We start from the raw sequence: 19,290 nt of genomic DNA, 5'->3' as shown, positions 1-19,290 counted from the left end.
CAAATAAATAAATAGATAAAATCTTAAAAAAAAAAAATAAAGGTACTCTGTTTCAGTACAAAAACTAGGGTTGGATAACAGAAGTAATTATCTGATCCTGGCCCTGAGATCATCACTTGGTCTTTCCTTTCCAGACATTTTTTTAAAGATTTTATTTATTTATTTGAGAGAGAGAGAAAGCACAAACAGGATGGAAGGGTAGAGGGAGAAGCAGACTCCCCACTGAGCCTGACATGGGGCTCAATCCCCGGACCCTGGGATCATGACCTGAGTTGAAGGCAGACACCCTACTAACTAAACCACCCAGGCACCCTCCTTTCCAAACTTTTCATGCTTGTTCATTCATTTTTGTATTTGGCCAATTGTTCGACAAATACTTTTTTCTGGACATCATGTTATTACACCAGGTACTACAAATACAATGATAGGGCACCTGGCTGGCTTAGTTGGTAGAGCACGTGACTCTTGATCTCAGAGTAGTTAGTTTGAGCCCCATGTTAGGGATAGAATTTAATTTTTAAAAAATACAATGAGGGTAATGGTCATGAATTTGGGGTACAAGGGCTTCCAGCCACAGCACCGGTCGAGGGTAGCTTCCTATTGGATCACTTTCGTGAGCAAAAAAGCCTTAAAGAGAAATTCATTCTCCCCAACAATAAATTAAAAAATGCTTTGTGCAGAAATGAATCAAAAGACTATTTAGAATGCAGAATGGAGAGGCGGCTGATGGCTCAAGAACCCCTGAAAAAACTGAATCCCAATTCAGTTTGATTGATGGGATACCAGAGGCAAAAACTACTTTCTAATGGGAAAAAGACAACCTACTAGTGGGTCATCCAGGATTGACCTTGTCACCTGAGGATTTATAATTCGGTGCTATGACTTAAAAAGGGACTTCCAGGGGTGCCTGGGTGGCTCAGTGGGTTAAAGACTCTGCCTTCAGCTCAGGTCATGATCCCAGGGTCCTGGGATCGAGTCCCGCATCGGGCTCTCTGCTCAGCAGGGAGCCTGCTTCCTGCACTCTCTCTGCCTGCCTCTCTGCCTGCTTGTGATCTCTGTCTGTCAAATAAATAAATAAAATCTTTAAAAAAGGGGGGGGGGACTTCCAGAACACCCTCCTTGATGGAAGCATCTCATCCTGATGTTTCCCAGGTTATTTTGAAAAAATTATTGTTCCTTTTAGATCTCATTTTCCTCCAAGAGTGGTAACTTTTGTTTCTTTCTTTTAAAGATATATTTTTTAAGATTTTACTTGTTTATTTGACAGAGATCACAAGTAGGCAGAGAGGCAGACAGAGAGAGAGAGAAGAAGAAGTAGGCTCACTGCTGAGCAGAGCGCCCGACGTGGGGCTCCATCCCAGGATCCTGAGACCATGACCTCAGCCGAAGGCAGAGGTTTAACCCACTGAGCCACCCAGGCACCCCTTAAGATATTTTTTTAAAGCAATCTCTATACCCAATGCGGGGCTCAAACTCACAACCCCAAGATTAAGAGTTGCTGGCCCCCATGAGCTAGTCATATGTCCCCCCCTTTCTTTCGTAAAGATTTTTTTTAAGAGTGTTAGGTTATAAAAAAATAAAGAGTGTGCAGCAGAGTTCCTAGGGAGACCCATGACAGGAGGTGAGAATGTGGAGCCATGCCTGCTTAGTGAGGGGACACATGGACCTACATTGGACCTCTGTGAAATGGTGACTTCATGTGGTAATACACTGCTTGCTTTTCAATACTGACATGCTGAATGTTCACAGCTTCAGCCTCTTATAGAGGCATTATCAGAAAACCATTCCCTAGCAAGATGGTTTCCTTTTTGTATTCATAAATATATACATGCTGGTTTATTTCCTTTTTTAAAAACAAAAAGAGCATAAACTTGGAAATAAACACAATCTCTGCCCTTGTGGAGCGTATAGTCTTGACTTACAAGAAATGGGGTTGTTATGTCCCTTTTTACTACTCCTTAACCTAATACAGTGAGTGAAAGAGTCTCATTCTCTCCCAGAGTTTCTGGCCTTACTTTTGCCAGAAAATCTTGGATAATATTTTTGGACCATTTTCAGTGGCAATATTTGTACCCACAAAACTGAGTAGGCCCTGGGACAAGAGCTTAAAATTGCATTATTATTTTGATGCCTGGGCTGTTTAAAGGAATGATTTCGTGCAAATATGAAACTTTAATAGGAATGGTGGTTCCTGGTTTATCCTGGTGTTTCCTTTTCAGGGTATCTGCAAAGCCCCCAGTAGAGTGAGTTTAATCTGTTTCTAAGGAAGGACTCCTGGATGACTCAGTTGGTTAAGGGTCCGCCTTTGGCTCTGGTCATGATCTCAGGGTCCTGGGATAGAGATCCTCATCAGGCTCCCTGCTCAGCAGGGGGTCTGCTTCTCCCTGTCCTTCTGTCCACAGCTCCCCCTGCTTGTGCTCTTTCTCTCTTTCTTTTTCTCTCTCTCAAACAAATAAATGAAGTCTAAAAAAAAAAAAAAATCCGTGTCTATTAAAGTATTTGCAGTCGGAGCTGGGAGAGAAGACAGATGAGTGCTCCAGGAATAGGCAGCTAGAGCCTGTGTCTCAATGGCAGCTCTCTGCAGGTGTGTTTCCTTCACCCTGGAAACACCGCCAAGCCTCCTACTCAACCACCACACTCCACACTGTCACCCTGGACTTCCTGTGGGTATGTACTCAGTTGACTGTCACAATTCTCTGAGGTTCTGCTTCAGGAAGTGGACTTTTGCTTTTGGCTCCAGGAAGAAAAGGTGGTGCTGCAGATACATTATGATAATGGTGGTGCTATTGGTCAAAGCTTTTTGAGTTTCCAGTTTTGAAACTGAATTCAAACTGGGTTAAGTATGAAGGAGATTTATTGTCTCACATAATCAAAAAGTGTAGGGGATAGATCTAACTGGATTCATGTGCTCGAACAATGCCATCAGGAATCCATCTCCATTGTTGGCTTGGCGTCCCTCTGAGTTGGCTTTATTCACATGTCAGGGGTCACCATGTCAGGTAAAGATGGCTCATGCATGGCTGGCAAGCTTGCATTCCACCAGCGTTAAAATACCAGCGGAGAGAATGCTTCCTTTCTGGACTTTCAGCGAGAGTCCTGGTGAAGTTCCCATTGGCCCAGCTCAGGTCACGTGCCTCAGGCGGATGTTGAATAGCTGGCCAGGCCTGAGTCTTGTGCCCACCCACTCCCTCAATTCTGAGGCAAGAGCTCTGAGAAGGGGAGACCAGTGGTTTCTGGCATGGGAGAGACAGGTGCTATTTCCAGAAAAATGGGTGCTGGGCAGGCACAAACAACAGATACACCGCTCATGTTGGATATGATGATAACAACAAGAACCAGGAGGTAAGAATGCCTAGGAGATTCTTAACACTTTTAAAAGACATTATTAAGAAATACTGGTTTTAGACTTTCCCTGCTCCCCAAATCCAACCTCCAAAATTACTCCAGATTTGTTTATTTAAACTGATTAAAGTGTTGGTATCTTAACATTTTCATCTTCATCAAATCATCATCCCAATCAATTAATAAACAACCTCTGTGTATGTAGTTATATCAGAAAAATAAAAATATCATCTTTACAAACTGAGCATTTACTCTCACAGGGTGCATAAATGATGACAGAAGACTCGTAGACAACCACACTAGCTCTGAACATGTTATGTATTGTCAGTTTTTTTTTTTTTAATTTCATTTATTTATTTGACAGAGAGAGAGAGCACAAGTAGGCATAGAGGCAGGGAGAGAAAGAGGGAGAAGCAGGCTCCCTGCTGAGAGCCTGATGTGGGGCTTGATCCCAGGACCCTGAGATCATGACCTGAGCCGAAGGCAGAGGTTTAACCCACTGAGCCACGCAGGTGCCCCTGTATTGTCAGTTTTAAATGACATAAATTGAGTTGTATATGGGTGGCTCAGTTGTTGAGCGTCTGCCTTCAGATCCCAGGGTCCTGGGATAGAGCCCTGCGTTGGGGTGGAGGAGGGGGGAGTCTCCATTCAGCGGGGAGTCTGTTTCTCCCTCTGTATTTTCCTCTGCTCGTTTTCTCTCTCTCTCAAACAAATAAAAATATATATAAACAAATAAAATGGCCTGAGGTTCTTCCATGTACCCTCAATATTTCCTAACTTTTTTCTCACATATTGTCTTATCCTTTTTTTTTTTTTTTTTTAGATTTTATTTATTTGGGCACCTGGGTGGCTCAGTGGGTTAAAGCCTCTGCCTTCAGCTCAGGTCATGGTCCCAGGGTCCTGGGATCGAGGCCCGCATAGGGCTCTCTGCTCAGCAGGGAGCCTGCTTCCTCCTCTCTCTCTGACTGCCTCTCTGCCTACTTGTGATCTCTCTCTCTGTCAAATAAATAAATAAAATCTTTAAAAAAATTTAAAAAATTAAAAATAAAATAAAATAAAAGATTTTATTTATTTGACAGAGAAAGACACAGCAAGAGAGGGAACACAAGCAGGGGGACTGGGAAAGGGAGAAGCAGGCTTCCCGCTGAGCCCGGAGCCCGATGCGGGGCTTAATCCCTGAGCCACCCAGGTGCCCCCATATTGTCCTATCTTGTACCACCTCCAAACCAATAATTTCTGGTGCCTGATGTCTAGGAGAGCCATTTGACCTGTATCTAGAAGAGTGCTGTTGTTCTGTTGCTTATGCTCCTAGAGTACCGTCAAAGTCACATAAAAGTTCTCTCAGTAGATGTGCTGAAAAGTACAGAAATTAGAACAGGCAGTTAGGATGCAACAGGGGTGCTTAAATAGATGACAGAGAAAAGGAACTTTTTTGTACCCACTTGAAGGCCCTGACACTCTAGCATCTCAAAATATAATACTCTTCTGTTTTATATCAAGAATACCTTTTATTTTTATTTTATTTTATTTTGTTTATTTATTTGACAGACAGAGATCACAGGTAGGCAGAGAGGCAGGCAGAGAGAGAGGGGAAGGGAAGCAGGCCCCCTGCTGAGCAGAGAGCCTGATGATGCGATGCGGGGCTCGATCCCAGAACCCGGGTATCATGACCTGAGCCAAAGGCAGAGGCTTTAACCCACTGAGCCACCCAGTGCCCCTCAAGAATACCTTTTAAAACATAAATGACTCCTGTTTCAATCCAATCCTGACTCTCCTCATGTTGACCATTCCATACTGATTTGCCAACCCGTATCTCACATTTCAGTGGGTTGCCTCTCCGCCATCCATTCCACTCTTCCTTCCCTGGTTAGTAGTCGTATACTTAGAGCTGGGTTAACTGCTGCCCGGGCCCTTGCCACAGTGATGGACTTAGGGACAGACACAGCTTCGGTGATTCAATCATGGCAAGATGGGAAATTTGGGTTCAGTGTTTGGGGGAAGGAAACCTACCTATTCTCCTAAAAGCTGTGCTATATGAATGTGAAGTCTATAGCCGGCTGCAGCCATTTGGCTACCAGAAAGAAAACCCGTGCAAGGATGAAGACAGCCTCAGGAAGTGAGCAGAATGCCTTACGGATATATGGAAGTGGTACTCTGATCAAACTATGCCTGAAGCCTACTCTAGGAATTTCAGTTATACTGAGTCAAGAAATTTTCTTTAATTGTTTATGCCAGTGGAATTAAATGGGAACTTAAAGCAGCCTATTACTGCCTGTCAGGAGAATCTTTTTTTATAACATTATTGATGTATAATTGGCATCATATAAATTATATCTATTTAAGTGTAAGATATGATGAAGTTTGGTATGCAAAAATAGCTGTGGAATCATCTCCACAATCCAAATAATGAAAATATTCACCAGCCTCAAAAGATTCCCATTTTGCAGTCCCTCCCTTCTTCACTACCTTTCTCCATCCCTTTCTGTCAGTAGACCAGTTTGCATCATCTAAATTTTATATAACAGAATCCCTTGAGCTGTTGTTTAAGACAATGGCGGGGGTGCCTCATGGGTTTAGTTAGTGCAGTGTGACTCTTGAACTTGGGGTTGTGAGTTTGAGCCCCACAGTGGGTGTAAGGATTACACCATAATGAAGTATAGAATTCAATATGAGTCATTTTATATTCAAAGTATTTATGTACCCACTTGTGTTTGTTTTCTCCACTAACAGAAACTAGTGAAACATAGTTAGTTAGTTTGTCAGGTTATTTATGTATCTTTTCTTTTCATGCATTTGATTCTCACAGAATCAGACCCAAGAATTACGTGTTCAGTTGTGGATAATTCAATGTATTCATACTTTCCAGTTTTTAAAAAATTTTTATTTATTTATTTGAGAGAGATAGAGAGAGCAAGCCCAAAGGAGGTGGGGTGGAGCAGAGGGAGAGAGAAGTAATTCCCCACTGAGCAAGGAACCTGACGTGGGGCTTAATCCCACGACCCTGAGATCATGCCGTGAGCTGAAGGCAGACACTTAACCAACTGAACCACCAAGGCACCCCCTACTTTTCAGTTTTTAAAAAAGAATCCATTTATAATTATAATAATTAAAAACCTAATGACAGAGTGGGACTACAACTTTGCTTTAATGTTTAACATTGAAAAAATTAACATAATACATTATTTTAATAGAATAAAGGACAGGGGCGCCTGGATGGCTCAGTTGGTTGAACATCTGACTCTTGATTTTGGCTGGGGTCAACATCTCAGGGCTGTGAAATCAAGCCCTGCAGTGGGCTCCACCATGGGTAGTCTGCTTGGGATTCTCTTTCCCTCTCCTTCTGCAACAAAATGAAAGAAAAGGTATCCAGATTAGAAAGGAAGAAGTAAAAGAATCTCTATTTGCAGATGACACAATCTTATACATAGAAAATACCAAGAATACACTAACAAACACTCAGTATTAATAGAGAAGATAAATACAATGTTTGCAGGATATAAGGTTAATAAACAAAAATCAGCAGTATTTCTACATTCTAGCAATAAACATTCTCAAAATGAAATTAAGAAAACCATTCTATTAAACCACAGCCCATAAAAAACTAAAATACAGAGAAAAAACAATGAATAAAAGGGGCACTTGGATGACTCAGTTGGTTAAGTGAGTTACTCTTGATTTTGGGTCAGATCATGATCTCAGTGTCCTGGAGTCCCGAGTTGGGTTCAGCACCCAGAGAGGAATCTGCTTTAGGATTCTCTCTCTCCCTCTGCCCCTCCTCCCATTCTCTCATATAAATAAAGAAAGAAATCTTTTTAAAAAAATTAATAGAAAAGTGCAAGATTTATACACTGAAAACTATTACTGAAAAATGTAATCTAAAAAATGGAAAGATACCCATGTTTAGGGATTGAAAGACTTAATATTGTGAAGATGACACTGCTGATTCAATGCCATCTCTATCCAAATCCCAGCTGTGTTTTTTGAAGACATTAACAAGCTGATCCTAAAAACCCTAGGAAATGGCAAGGCACCCAGACTAGTCAAAACAACCTTGATAAAGAAGAACAAAATTAAATGACTTACACTGATGTCAAAACTTTACTATACAGCTGAAATAATTGAGCCAGTGTGCTAGCATAAGAATGGGCATAAACAATGCAATAAAATTCAGAATCCAGAAATAAACCCTAATATAGATGATCACTTGATTTTCAATAAGAGTGTCTGGACAACTCAAGGGCAGAAAGAATGATCTTTTCAACCATTCAACAAATGGTGCTGGTACAACTAGATATCCATACGCAAAATACTGAAATTAGACCCCCTAACCATATGTGAAAATAAGTGAAAATGTATGAGGGACCTAAAGGTAAATACTAAAACTATAAAATCCTTAGAAGAAAATATAGGTTTAAATCTTCATGGCCATGGATTAGGCAATGGTTTTAGATAGGACACCAAAAGCATAAGCAACCAAAGTAAAAATATACACATTGGATTTCATCAAATTTAAGAACTTTTGTTCTTTGAAGGACACCATTAAGAAAGTGAAAAAACAGGGTACCTGGGTGGTTCAGTTGGTTCAGCGTCTGACTTAATCTCAGCTCAGGTCTTGATCCCAGTGTTGTGAGTTCAAGCCCCATGTTGGGCTCCATGCTGGGTGGAGAGCCTACTTAAAAAAAAAAAAAAAAAGTAAAGGAAGAAAACAACCCACAGAATGGAAGAAAATATTTACTTGCAAATCATATATCTGATAAGAGACTTGTATCACATATGTAAAGAACTTTCATAACTTAATAATAAGACAAACAAAAAAAGCACCCTATTTTCAAGTGGGCAAAGGGCCTGAATAGACATTTATCCAAAAAACCCAATTAAAAAAGAACAAGAAAATAAATTGATCAAACGAAAAGGAAAAAAGAAAAAGGAAAGCAAATGACTAATAAGCAAATGGAAATACACTCAATTTCATTAGTCATTTAGGAAATGTCACTCAAAAGCTAATAGTAGCTTTCTGCCCGTGGATGCCGGCGAGTAAGCATCGTTAAAGTCTCCCCTCCCACTGCCATCCTGTCTAAGTCAGAATCTCCCAAAGAGCCTGAACAGCTGCAGAAGCTCTTCATCGGAGGTCTGAGCTTTGAAACAACCGATGAGAGTCTGAGGAGCCATTTTGGGCCATGGGGAACACTTACGGACTGTGTGGTAATGAGCGCTCCAAACACCAAGCGCTCCAGAGGCTTTGGGTTTGTCACATATGCCACTGTGGAGGAGGTGGATGCAGCCGTGAATGCAAGGCCGCACAAGGTGGATGAAGAGTTGTGGAACCAAAGAGGGCTGTCTCAAGAGAAGATTCTCAAAGACCTGGTGCCTACTTAACTGTGAAAAAGATTTTTGTTGGTGGCATTAAAGAAAATACTGAAGAACATCATCTAAGAGATGATTTCGAACAGTATGGGAACATCGAAGTGATTGAGATCATGACTGACCGAGGCAGTGGCAAAAGAGGGGTTTTGCTTTTGTAACATTTGATGACCATGATTCTGTAGACAAGACTGTCATTCAAAAATAGCATACTGTGAATGGCCACAACTGTGAAGTAAGGAAAGCACTCTCTAAGCAAGAGATGGCTAGTGTTTCATCCAGCCAAAGAGGTCGAAGTGGTTCTAGAAACTTTGGTGGTGGTCGTGGAGGTGGTTTTGGTGGGAATGACAACTTTGGTCGTGGAGGAAACTTCAGTGGTCGAGGTGGCTTTGGTGGCAGTTGAGGTGGTGGTGGATATGGTGGCAGTGGGGATGGCTATAACGGATTTGGTAATGATGGAGGCAACTTTGGAGGTGGTGGAAGCTATGATTTTGGCAATTACAACAATCAATCCTCAAATTTTGGACCCATGAAAGCAGGCAATTTTGGAGGCAGAAGCTCTGGCCCTTACGGTGGTAGGGACCAATACTTTGCCAAACCATGAAACCAAGGTGGCTATGGTGGTTCCAGCAGCAGCAGTAGCTATGGCAGTGGCAGAAGGTTTTAATTATTGCCAGGAAACAAAGCTTAGCAGGAGAGGAGAGCCAGAGAAGTGACAGGGAAGCTACAGGTTACAACAGATTTCTGAACTCAGCCAAGCACAGTGGTGGCAGGGCCTAGCTGCTACAAAGAAGACATGTTTTAGACAATACTCATGTGTATGGGCAAAAAACTCGAGGACTGTATTTGTGACTAATTGTATAACAGGTTATTTTAGTTTCTGTTCTGTGGAAAGTGTAAAGTATTCCAACAAAGGGTTTTACTGTAGATTTCTTTTTTGCACCCATGCTGTTGATTGCTAAATGTAATAGTCTGATCATGACACTGAATAAATGTGTCTTAAAAAAAAAAAGCTAACAGTAAAAGTTACACAACAAATGTTAGTGAGATGTGGAGGTATTGGAATCCTCATCCATTGCTGATAGAGAATGTAGAATGGTGCAGTAGCTTTGTAAAATAATTTGGCGAGTCCTCAAAATGTTAAATATAGAGTTAACATAAGATTATACAATTTCATTCCTCTAGGTACCTACCAGGAGAGATGAAAACATATGCCAACATAAAAACGTATATACAGGGCGCCTGGGTGGCTCAGTGGGTTAAAGCCTCTGCCTTTGGCTCAGGTCATGATCCCAGGGTCCTGGGATCGAGCCCCACATCCGGCTCTCTGCTCTGTGGGGAGCCTGCTTCCTCCTCTCTCTCTCTGCCTGCCTCTCTGCCTACTTGTGATCTCTGTCAAATAAATAAATAAAATCTTTAAAAAAAAACAAAACAAAAAACGTATTTACAAATCTTCATAGCAGCTTTATGTATAATATCTAAAATGTAGAAACAACTCAAATGCACATATCACCTGATGAATGGATAAACAAAGGGTCATCTATCCATACAATGGAATAAAAAGGAATGAAATACACATGTTGCAACATACATGAAACTTGAAAACATTATGCTAAGTGAGAAAAGCCAGATAAAAAGACTACATATTGTTTCAGAACAGGAAAATCAGAGACAGAAAATAAATTAGTGATTGCTTTAGGCTGGGGTCTGAGGCAGGGGAAAGGTAAAGGGAGGAGGGTGTGATTGGGACTGACTACTAACAGATGCAAGGTTTCTATTTGGGATCATAAAGATGTTCTGAAATTAAATTATAGTAATCGTGGAACTCTGTAAGTACTAAAACCACTGCATTGTATACTACAGGTGTTGAAGGTTAAGGTATATAAATTACATCTCAATAAAGCTTTAAAAAACAAATCCTAATGGGGCACCTGGGTGGCTCAGTCGGTTAGGCATCTGCCTTCAGCTCAGGTCATGATCCCAGGGTGCTGGGATTGAGCCCTGTGTCGGGCTCTCTGCTCAGCAGGAAGTCTGCTTCTCCCTCTCTCTCTGCCTGCCCCTCTGCCTGCTTATGTGCTCTCTCTCTCTCTCTGTCAAATAAATAAATAAAGTCTTAAAAAAAAACCCAAACACCTCTCACAGCGATAATATCCTCTTCATTGATAGGGAGGGATTGTGTTTTATAAATCATGTAATTTCAACATCTATCTCAGTGCCTGGCTGATAGAGCACTTGATAACAGTTTAATAAAAGGAAGGAAAGAGGGAAGAGATGAATAGATATGACTATGATATTCCTTCAAAAACTATTCATTTTCAATAGTGCCAAGAACCTAACATACCCTTTGCCCTCACCTTGCAAATGAGGAAACTGGATCTCCTTGGAGGATCAGTAACTGACTTAAATCCTTGCTAGTGAACAGTGGAGGGAAAATCAGAACACAAGTCTGTATATGCCAAAGCCAATAATCTGTATATTCATTTCTGTAATGTTGATGAAGATCTGAAACTATAGGGGTGATTGGAAGCTATGTTGACATGAAATGGGGAACTGTGTAGGCATGTACATGAGCGCACTGAAGGATGGACAAGGGAAGAAAGGGGGTAGCTTTTGAAAATTTATGTTAGGTATTGATGGGATTTGAAGGGGCCCAATAAATAATACTCGTATTCTTATCAAAGTTCTGAACAAACTGAGAAATAAAATAGTGAAAGTACGGGGTCGGATTGATGGGCTTGGGGCCCATGTGAGTTGTGCTTGGGTTAATGCTTTGCCACCACTGTCTTGCAATTCTTGGTACTTTCTTAACAGCTCTTGGTACTTTCCATTTTGTACTAGGTCCCACAATTATGTAACTGACAAAGATGTCACCTGACAAAATATCACCTTTATTACTGTTATAAGAGGTCTAGGAACATGTGGCTTGAATGTGACAACAAATTTCTAACCTTCAGTCTAGACCTTGGGCACCCTACCTAAGGGAAAGTTTGAGTTTGCAATGTGCATGCATGTAGCTCACTCCCACTGGTCCTAGTGGAAAAGAAGAAAGAGACCAGACAGACCCCTTGAGCCAGGACCATTGAACAATCACTCCCATCCAGCAGAGAAATCTATCCCATAACCAGGTACCTGACTCCGCCTCCCTGGGAAGGAGTAAAGTATGGGGCAGGAGGCCAAGAGTGATTGGGTAAACCAGAGAAATGAGGAGAGATTCCTTTTTACAGCAGTCAAGATTCTTTTGGTTATAAGTAACAGACACAATCAAATTAGCTTAAATGGAACAGGACATTTTAAATGGGTGTTGTCAACATTCTTTTCTTGTTTGTTTAAATATTTTATTTATTTACTTGACAGAGAGAGAGAGATCACAAGTAGGCAGAGAGGCAGGCAGAGAGAGAGGGGGAAGCAGGCTCCCCGGCGAGCAGAGAGCCCGATGTGGGGCTTGATCCCAGGACCCTGAGATTATGACCTGAGCCCCAACATTCTTTGTTTTAAAGCAACACCCACGGGTTACCCACCTGGCTCAGTTGGAAGAGCATGAGACTATTGGGGTCATGAGTTTGAGCCTTATGTTGGGTGTAGAGGTTAGCTAAATAAATAAAAAACTTAAAAAAGGGGTGCCTGGGTGGCTCAGTGGGTTAAGCCGCTGCCTTCGGCTCAGGTCATGATCTCAGGGTCCTGGGATCGAGCCCTGCATCGGGCTCTCTGCTCGGCAGGGAGCCTGCTTCCTCCTCTCTCTCTACCTGCCTCTCTGCCTGCTTGTGATCTCTCTCTGTCAAATAAATAAATAAAATCTTTAAAAAAAAAAAAACTTAAAAAAAATAATAAAGGAGCGCCTGGGTGGCTCAGCAGGTTAAGCCTCTGCCTTCGACTCAGGTCATGATCCCAGGGTCCTGGGATCGAGCCCTCCACCGGGCTCTCTGCTCAGCAGGGAGCCTGCTTCCCCCCTACCCTACCCCACCGCTGCCTGCCTCTCTGCCTACTTGAGATCTCTGTCAAATAAATAAATAAAATATTTTTTAAAAATAATAAAGCAACACCAAATCCCTTTCCCCCTTTTTTCCTGCTAATTTTGTTCAGGTACAGGGAAGAAATTCCTTGATCTTGGAGCAGTAGACGTCCTGCCAGCATTATGAATCATAATCAGAAATCCGGGCGCCTGGGTGGCTCAGTGGGTTAAGCCGCTGCCTTCGGCTCAGGTCATGATCTCAGGGTCCTGGGATCGAGTCCCGCATCGGGCTCTCTGCTCAGCAGGGAGCCTGCTTCCCTCTCTCTCTCTCTCTCTGCCTGCCTCTCTGTCTACTTGTGATCTCTCTCTGTCAAATAAATAAATAAATCTTAAAAAAAAATAATCATAGAAATCCAATTCCCTTTTCCTTGCCAGGTGTTCACTTTTCCAGCCTGTCTTGCAGGTAGAGTAAATATATGAAACAGTTCTAGCCACTAAGATATATGAACTTCTGTGGAGACTCTTAAGAAAGAGGAATTTTTCATTCACAGAAATTAAGCCTCTTTCCGTCTGCTTCCTTCCTTCTTACTTGATGCAATGATATGAGGCCATGACATCTGGAGCCAAGGGAGCCATATGGAGACCATGAAGACAGGAGCCCGGTATAAAAAGTCAACAGCCAAAAGATGCAGGAGTCTGGGTCTTTGATGATATAGCTGAACTGCACACACCCTAGCTCTGCCTGACTTTAGACTTAAGGAAACAATGCTTCCTAATGGTTCAAGCCATGGTCACTTAGGTTATCTCTTAATTGCAGTCAAATACATCCAGACTCCTGCAGACTTACACCACACTGCTAGTGAACATCAAGGAAGCCAAGGGCAGCAGCTCTCAGACAGGAAGCAGGAACTGGAAAGTTGTCACGCTCCTGGGCAGTTACTCGCTCTTCCAGCCTCCCCTGTGCTTCTGAGAACTTGTATCTTTCTTCATTCTTCTCTGCACCAGCGTTCACTGATGCAACAGCCACACAGCCAAGCCCTCCGGGTCTGCATTTCCTGCATCTAAGAGACCAGCTCAGGGGGTAACAGCGTCTCAAGCTCAATTCCAAAGTCTGGAAGAGAGAGGAGGCTTGACCTCGTTGTGGGTCCTGTATTTCCCTGACACCGTGGGGGCAAAGTCACACGCTGGAACGCGGCTACCGAGGGCCCCTCTGTGTGTGTGTGTGTGTGTGTGTGTGTGTGTGTGTGTGTGTGAGAGAGAGAGAGAGAGAGAGAGAGAGATTCTTAGAGAAAGGGGAAGCATGGGCTAAAAGATACCCATAACTACCTCATCGGCTGAGCAAAAAAGGGAGATAAAATCCAGATTATGTCACAGAGGGGGCGGGAAGGGGCTTGAGAAAGATGAAAAGATTCTGGCAGCAAGTGGAAAAGCTGGGAGAGGGATGAGCTCTCTCTGGCGGTCGGGGGTGGGGGTGGGGGGTGTAGCTGCAAAATTCCTCAGGAAAGAAGTCAAAATTCAATCCCCTAAAGCCTCTCCTTGAACGAGGAGTGAAGGAGAGAGGTGGCCAGAGAAATAAGGAGGAAGGAAAGGAGTGGCCCTACAGAAGGAAAGAGCTGTCACGGAGAAAACAGAGGGTAGGACTGGACGCGCCTCCAACCTCCGCGCCCCCGTCCCCCCAAGAGGGAAAGCCAAGAACCTAGGCTGATTTGAGGCCCCAGGACGGGTGCGGGCGTGCGTTCCCTGGCAGTCGCCGAAGAGGTCCCTGAAACAGACTGGGGCACCCTTAACGCTGTTTCCCCACTGAGACGAGAACACGGCATGGAGGCCGAAACGCGGCCCCCAGGGTCACCGGCTTCGCACGTGGCCGCCCAGATACACGCCACAGCCGGAGGGGGCGCTGTGGGGGCGCGGAGCCATTCCGGGAAGGGCGCTCGGCCGGCCGGGGCGGGACGTGGGGCGCCGGGTCTCCGCTGACCCCGGTTCCCTCTCGCCCGTGCACCCGCCAGGTCCCGGCGGAAGGCGTGCGCAGGCGCAGACGCGCGGCGGGAACAGAGCTGGGGGGTGGGGTGTGGGGGCTGAAGGACGCGTTCCGGGAAAGCGCAGGAAGGAAGTCAGGACGGCCAGATAGCTGGGCCTGGGGCGTCATAGTGGACAATTCTGGGAACACAAAAGCTGGGGTCGATTTGGATCTAACCCCGTCCCTTCCTCCCTCTTTCTCTGCATTCCTGCATAATTTAGTAGCGCGGTTCTGCGCCCCTGCACATGCATTTTCCACTTGGCCCCCGGGAGGGGTCGGGTGCGCTCGGTTCACTCACTATAGGTCATCCAGAGCGGTGCTCCGCGCAGAGGAGGTGCTCGGCAAATACTTCTTCCGTGAGTCAGTGCGTGGGACTTTATGAGCGGAAGAAAGGATCCAAGACATAAGCTGATACGTTGGTTGTCTAATCAGGGGGTGCTCCCGGGGAAGAGTAACCTTTACACCATTTTTGGATAAAAAAATAAAAAAGAATATATTGTGTGCCTTGTGATTATATGAAATTCACATGTCACTGTCCAGAAATAAAGTTTTATTGGTACACAGCCATGCCTGTGCACTTACTGCTGCTTTTGACACTACGAAGGCAGAACTGAGTGCTTAGTACACAAACTATAAGTGGCCCACAAAGCCTGAATATTTACTATCTGGCCCTTTATAGGAAAAGTTTGCTGAGTTCTGGTCTGGAATTCTCAGGGGTTCCTTAGGTTTTCAGCTACTTCAAAAGGCCTTAGATGCTGGCATCTGGGTGGATTATGTGACAAGGAGTGGCAAGGGGAGAGAGGACTGCAGATATTAGGATCCTTTGATTGAAGGCCTAGAGAGCAAGGGCAAGTTCATGGCCAGCTGTAAGCAGTACAGGAAAGAGAGCAGGCCTAACCTAAGCTAGGTAATCATGAAATCAGGGACAACCTGACTTCCTGAGACACTCCCATTTCCTCTTCTGGGTACTGTAGGGTTTATGAACAAGTTCCTAGGAAGCTGCACAAGTGGGCCACTGTGCTGTTTGAAGACTGTTTACATACCATGAGCTTTAAGAACACTCTGGTAATGATGGTGGACAATGTTAGCATCTTACCAGGCTCTGTCCTTAGTCCTATTATATTAGCTAATATTTATGGAACACTTTTTCTGTACCAGGCACTATCGTAGCACCTTTCAAATATTATTACTTCTATGGGATAGACTTTAGTATATATTTTTAAAAGATTTTATTTATTTGAGAGGGAGAGAGTGCATGCATAGGAGCAGCGGGAGGCAGAGGGAGAGGGAGCTCTCTGCTGAGCAGGGAGCCCAAGGACCCCAGGAGCATGACTGAGCCAAAGGGGCTTAACAGGCTGAGTCACCCAGGTGCCCATCTCCATTTTGCAGATGAGGAAACTAAGGCTTAGTGAGACTAGTGTCCCTCTATGAAGACTGAACAAGGAAGTGGGTGGGGTCAGGGTCCAAACTTAGATCAGCCTAATTTTATAGTGTATTTTTTTTTTAAGATTTATTTATTTTAGAGAGAGGATGAGTGTGCCAGTTGGGGGGAGGGACAGAAGGAGAAGAAGAGAAGAAGACTCCCCACTGAGCATGGGTCTTGATCCTATCACCCTGAAATCATGACCTGAGCAGAAATCAAGAGTCAGACACCCAACTAATTGAGCTACCCAGGCGCCCCTATGGTGAATTTCTTAAGCAGCAGGCTATATGGCCAGTGATGGGTGTTGGGTACATCCTAGTCCATGTAATGCCCCCTGAGAATGACACAGTGAATCATTCCGGGTCTGATCAGGAGAAGGGAAACCACTCCGAGCACTTGAAATGGAGGGGCGTGGGAAGCAGAGTACTGGTGATAGAAAAGCTGAGAAGCCAGTGGAAGACAATAAGAGAGCTCAGAATTAGTAAAAGCAGAAAGGAACCAGCGCTCCGAAGCTGGAAAGGTGTCCTCATCTGTTCAGGCTGCCATGAGAAATACCACAGCCTGGGTGGTTTAAACAGGGGAATTTATTTCTTAGAGTTCTGCAGACTGGGAAGTCCAAGATCAAGGCGCTGGCAAGGCAGAATTCATCCGGAGACCTCTCCTCTTGGCTTGGAGGTGGCTGCCCCTCACCGTGTCTCTGTGACCTAAAGGGAGGGCTGTCAGAGCACACTACCAGCTGGACTGGGAGTTCCTGAGACCCGAGAGGGCTGAGTGCTGGCTCTGGCTGCCCGAGATCAGCCGGAAAGGCCTCACCGCCTGAAGGAAGCAATAAGGCTGCTGCTGCCCGAGCCTCCTGGTTCTGCCAGCCTCCCTCTCAGGCTGTGACCGAGGCAAAGTAGCCAGCCAGCACCTTAGCACAAAGCCTCTTCCAGGGTCCTGCCTCCTCACATGGAGAACTTAACATCCCATGGGTGGAATCACATCGCCCCTTCCTGGGTTGCTGTCCACCCCCTCACCTGCCCCCCTTGAGTTTGTGGAAAGAAATGGGGGAACCCCTCTCACCTCCTCCAACTAGTCAGAGGTCTTGTACACAGCTCTTCTCTCCCTTCCCTGGCTTCGAATATTCATCCCCTATCTTCCTTTGTGCGGGGAGGTGGGGTGTTCTCAGGAGGCTGACACCCGTTCTCTGCAGGGCCCAGTGTGGATGGCACAAATTAAACACATTACAACCCAAAAAACCCCCACAAAAAAAACAAAAAACAAAAATCAAAAAATGGCGGGGGAGGGGGGTGCCTGGGTGGTTCAGTCGGTTAAGCATCAGCCTTCGGCTCAGGTCATGATCTCAGGGTCATGAAATCGAGCCCTGCATCAGGCTACCTACTCAATGGAGAGCCTGCTTCTCCCTTTCCTTCTGCTGCTCCCCCTGCTTGTACTCTCTCTTTCTGTCAGATAAATAGACAAAATCTTAAAACAACAACAACAACAACAAAAAAACAAAAACAAAAAAAACCAGATCTCTTCTTTGTGTCTGAGCAAAGAGAGACAGCAAGTTCTCTGATGTCTTTTCTTATAAGGGTATTAATGCCATTGGATTGGGATCTCATCCTGATGGTCTCATTTAACCTTAATTACCTCCATAAAGGCCCTATCTGCAAATACAGTCACACCAAGGGGTAGGGCTTCAACATGCAGATTTGGGGTGGGGTGACACAAACATTCAGGTGAAGAACGAAGGTGGTGTTGGGGAGCCCAGGGATGGGATCAGGTGGTTTCCAGCAGAAACCTGAGCAGCAGGAGCCAGAGTCACAGAAAAGGTTCAGCAGCTGCTGAAGATGCTGCCCAAGGTGGGGGCGCCTGAGTGGCTCAGTGGGTTAAAGCCTCTGCTTTCGGCTCAGGTCATGATCCCGGGGTCCTGGGATTGAGCCCCGCATCAGACTCTCTGCTCAGTGGGGAGCTTGCTTCCCTTCCTCTCTCTCTGCCTACTTGTGATCTCTGTCTGTTAAATAAATAAATAAATAAATAAATAAATAAATAAATAAATCTTTAAAAAAAAAAAAAAAAGATGCTGCCGAAGGCAGAGGGAGAAGCGGGAAGGTGACTGACTTCCTTTTCTCATGCCTTCTAGTCCCCTGTCTCCAGCCAAACTGAGCAGGAAGCCAGCTAACTCAGAAAGTCCTGGGACATGCAGTGCATAGGAGTCAGTCCCACTTTGACACAGAGCAAGGGAAGGAAGAAAATAGACTTGGGGGCTTGGATGGGGCCAAAGAGTGTCACAGAAAGTCTCTTGCTCCTCGTTGGTGAGCCTTGAGCGACTGTATTTAAAAGATGAGCCAACCTATGCTTGTTCCTGCCTAACATCGTTTCCGGAAAGATACACAGGAAGCAGGACCAGTGACATAATTTGGGGGCCCAGGGCAACATAGAAATTCTAGGCCCCTTGGTAAAATATTATTAAAAATTTCAGGACGTCAATGACAGAACAGTTAGGTGTCCTTCTGAGCATGAGGGCCCGCATGACTGTAGAGAGAGTTTATCCACGAAGTTGGCCCTAATAAGAAACTCCTAACATGATTACCTCTATAAAGTGATCCTGAGCGCTGGGGAAGGGAGGGAGGATTTACTTATCATATTATACTCTGGTGTGCATTGAATACATGTGTCACTACCACAAATTAAAAATATTTCAGGGGCGCCTGGGTGGCTCAGTGGGTTAAATCCTCTGCCCTCAGCTCAGGTCAGGATCCCAGGGTCCTGGGATCGAGCCCCACGTCGGGCTTCCTGCTTAGCAGTGAGCCTGCTTCCCCCCACCCTCTCTCTGTCTGCCTCTCTGCCTACTTGTGATCTCTGTCAAATAAATAAATAAAATCTTAAAAAAAATTTCACTCATAATGAATTTGAGTCAAGACAGGCACAACCACCTTAAGGACACAGAGGGCCTTCCAGATTAGCAGAACTTGACACAGTAGTCTGACTGAAACTACTGATCTGTCATGGGGCACTTGGCCTGGCTGGCTCAGCTGGAGGAGTGTGTGACTTAATTTTGGGGTTGTGAGTTCAAGCCATAAATTCGGTGTAGAGATTACGGAAATAAAAAAACTTAAAAAAAAAAAAAGATAAAAAAAAAAAAAAGGAAGAAACCATTGATCTATCTCAAGAAAAAACATGTCTGTTAGAAAGGGGTTGCCAGGGGGTGCCCTG

Source organism: Lutra lutra, chromosome 7 (genome assembly GCF_902655055.1).
Source record: "Lutra lutra chromosome 7, mLutLut1.2, whole genome shotgun sequence".
In the NCBI taxonomy this organism is placed as follows: domain Eukaryota; kingdom Metazoa; phylum Chordata; class Mammalia; order Carnivora; family Mustelidae; genus Lutra; species Lutra lutra.
This window is presented reverse-complemented; position numbering follows the sequence as displayed.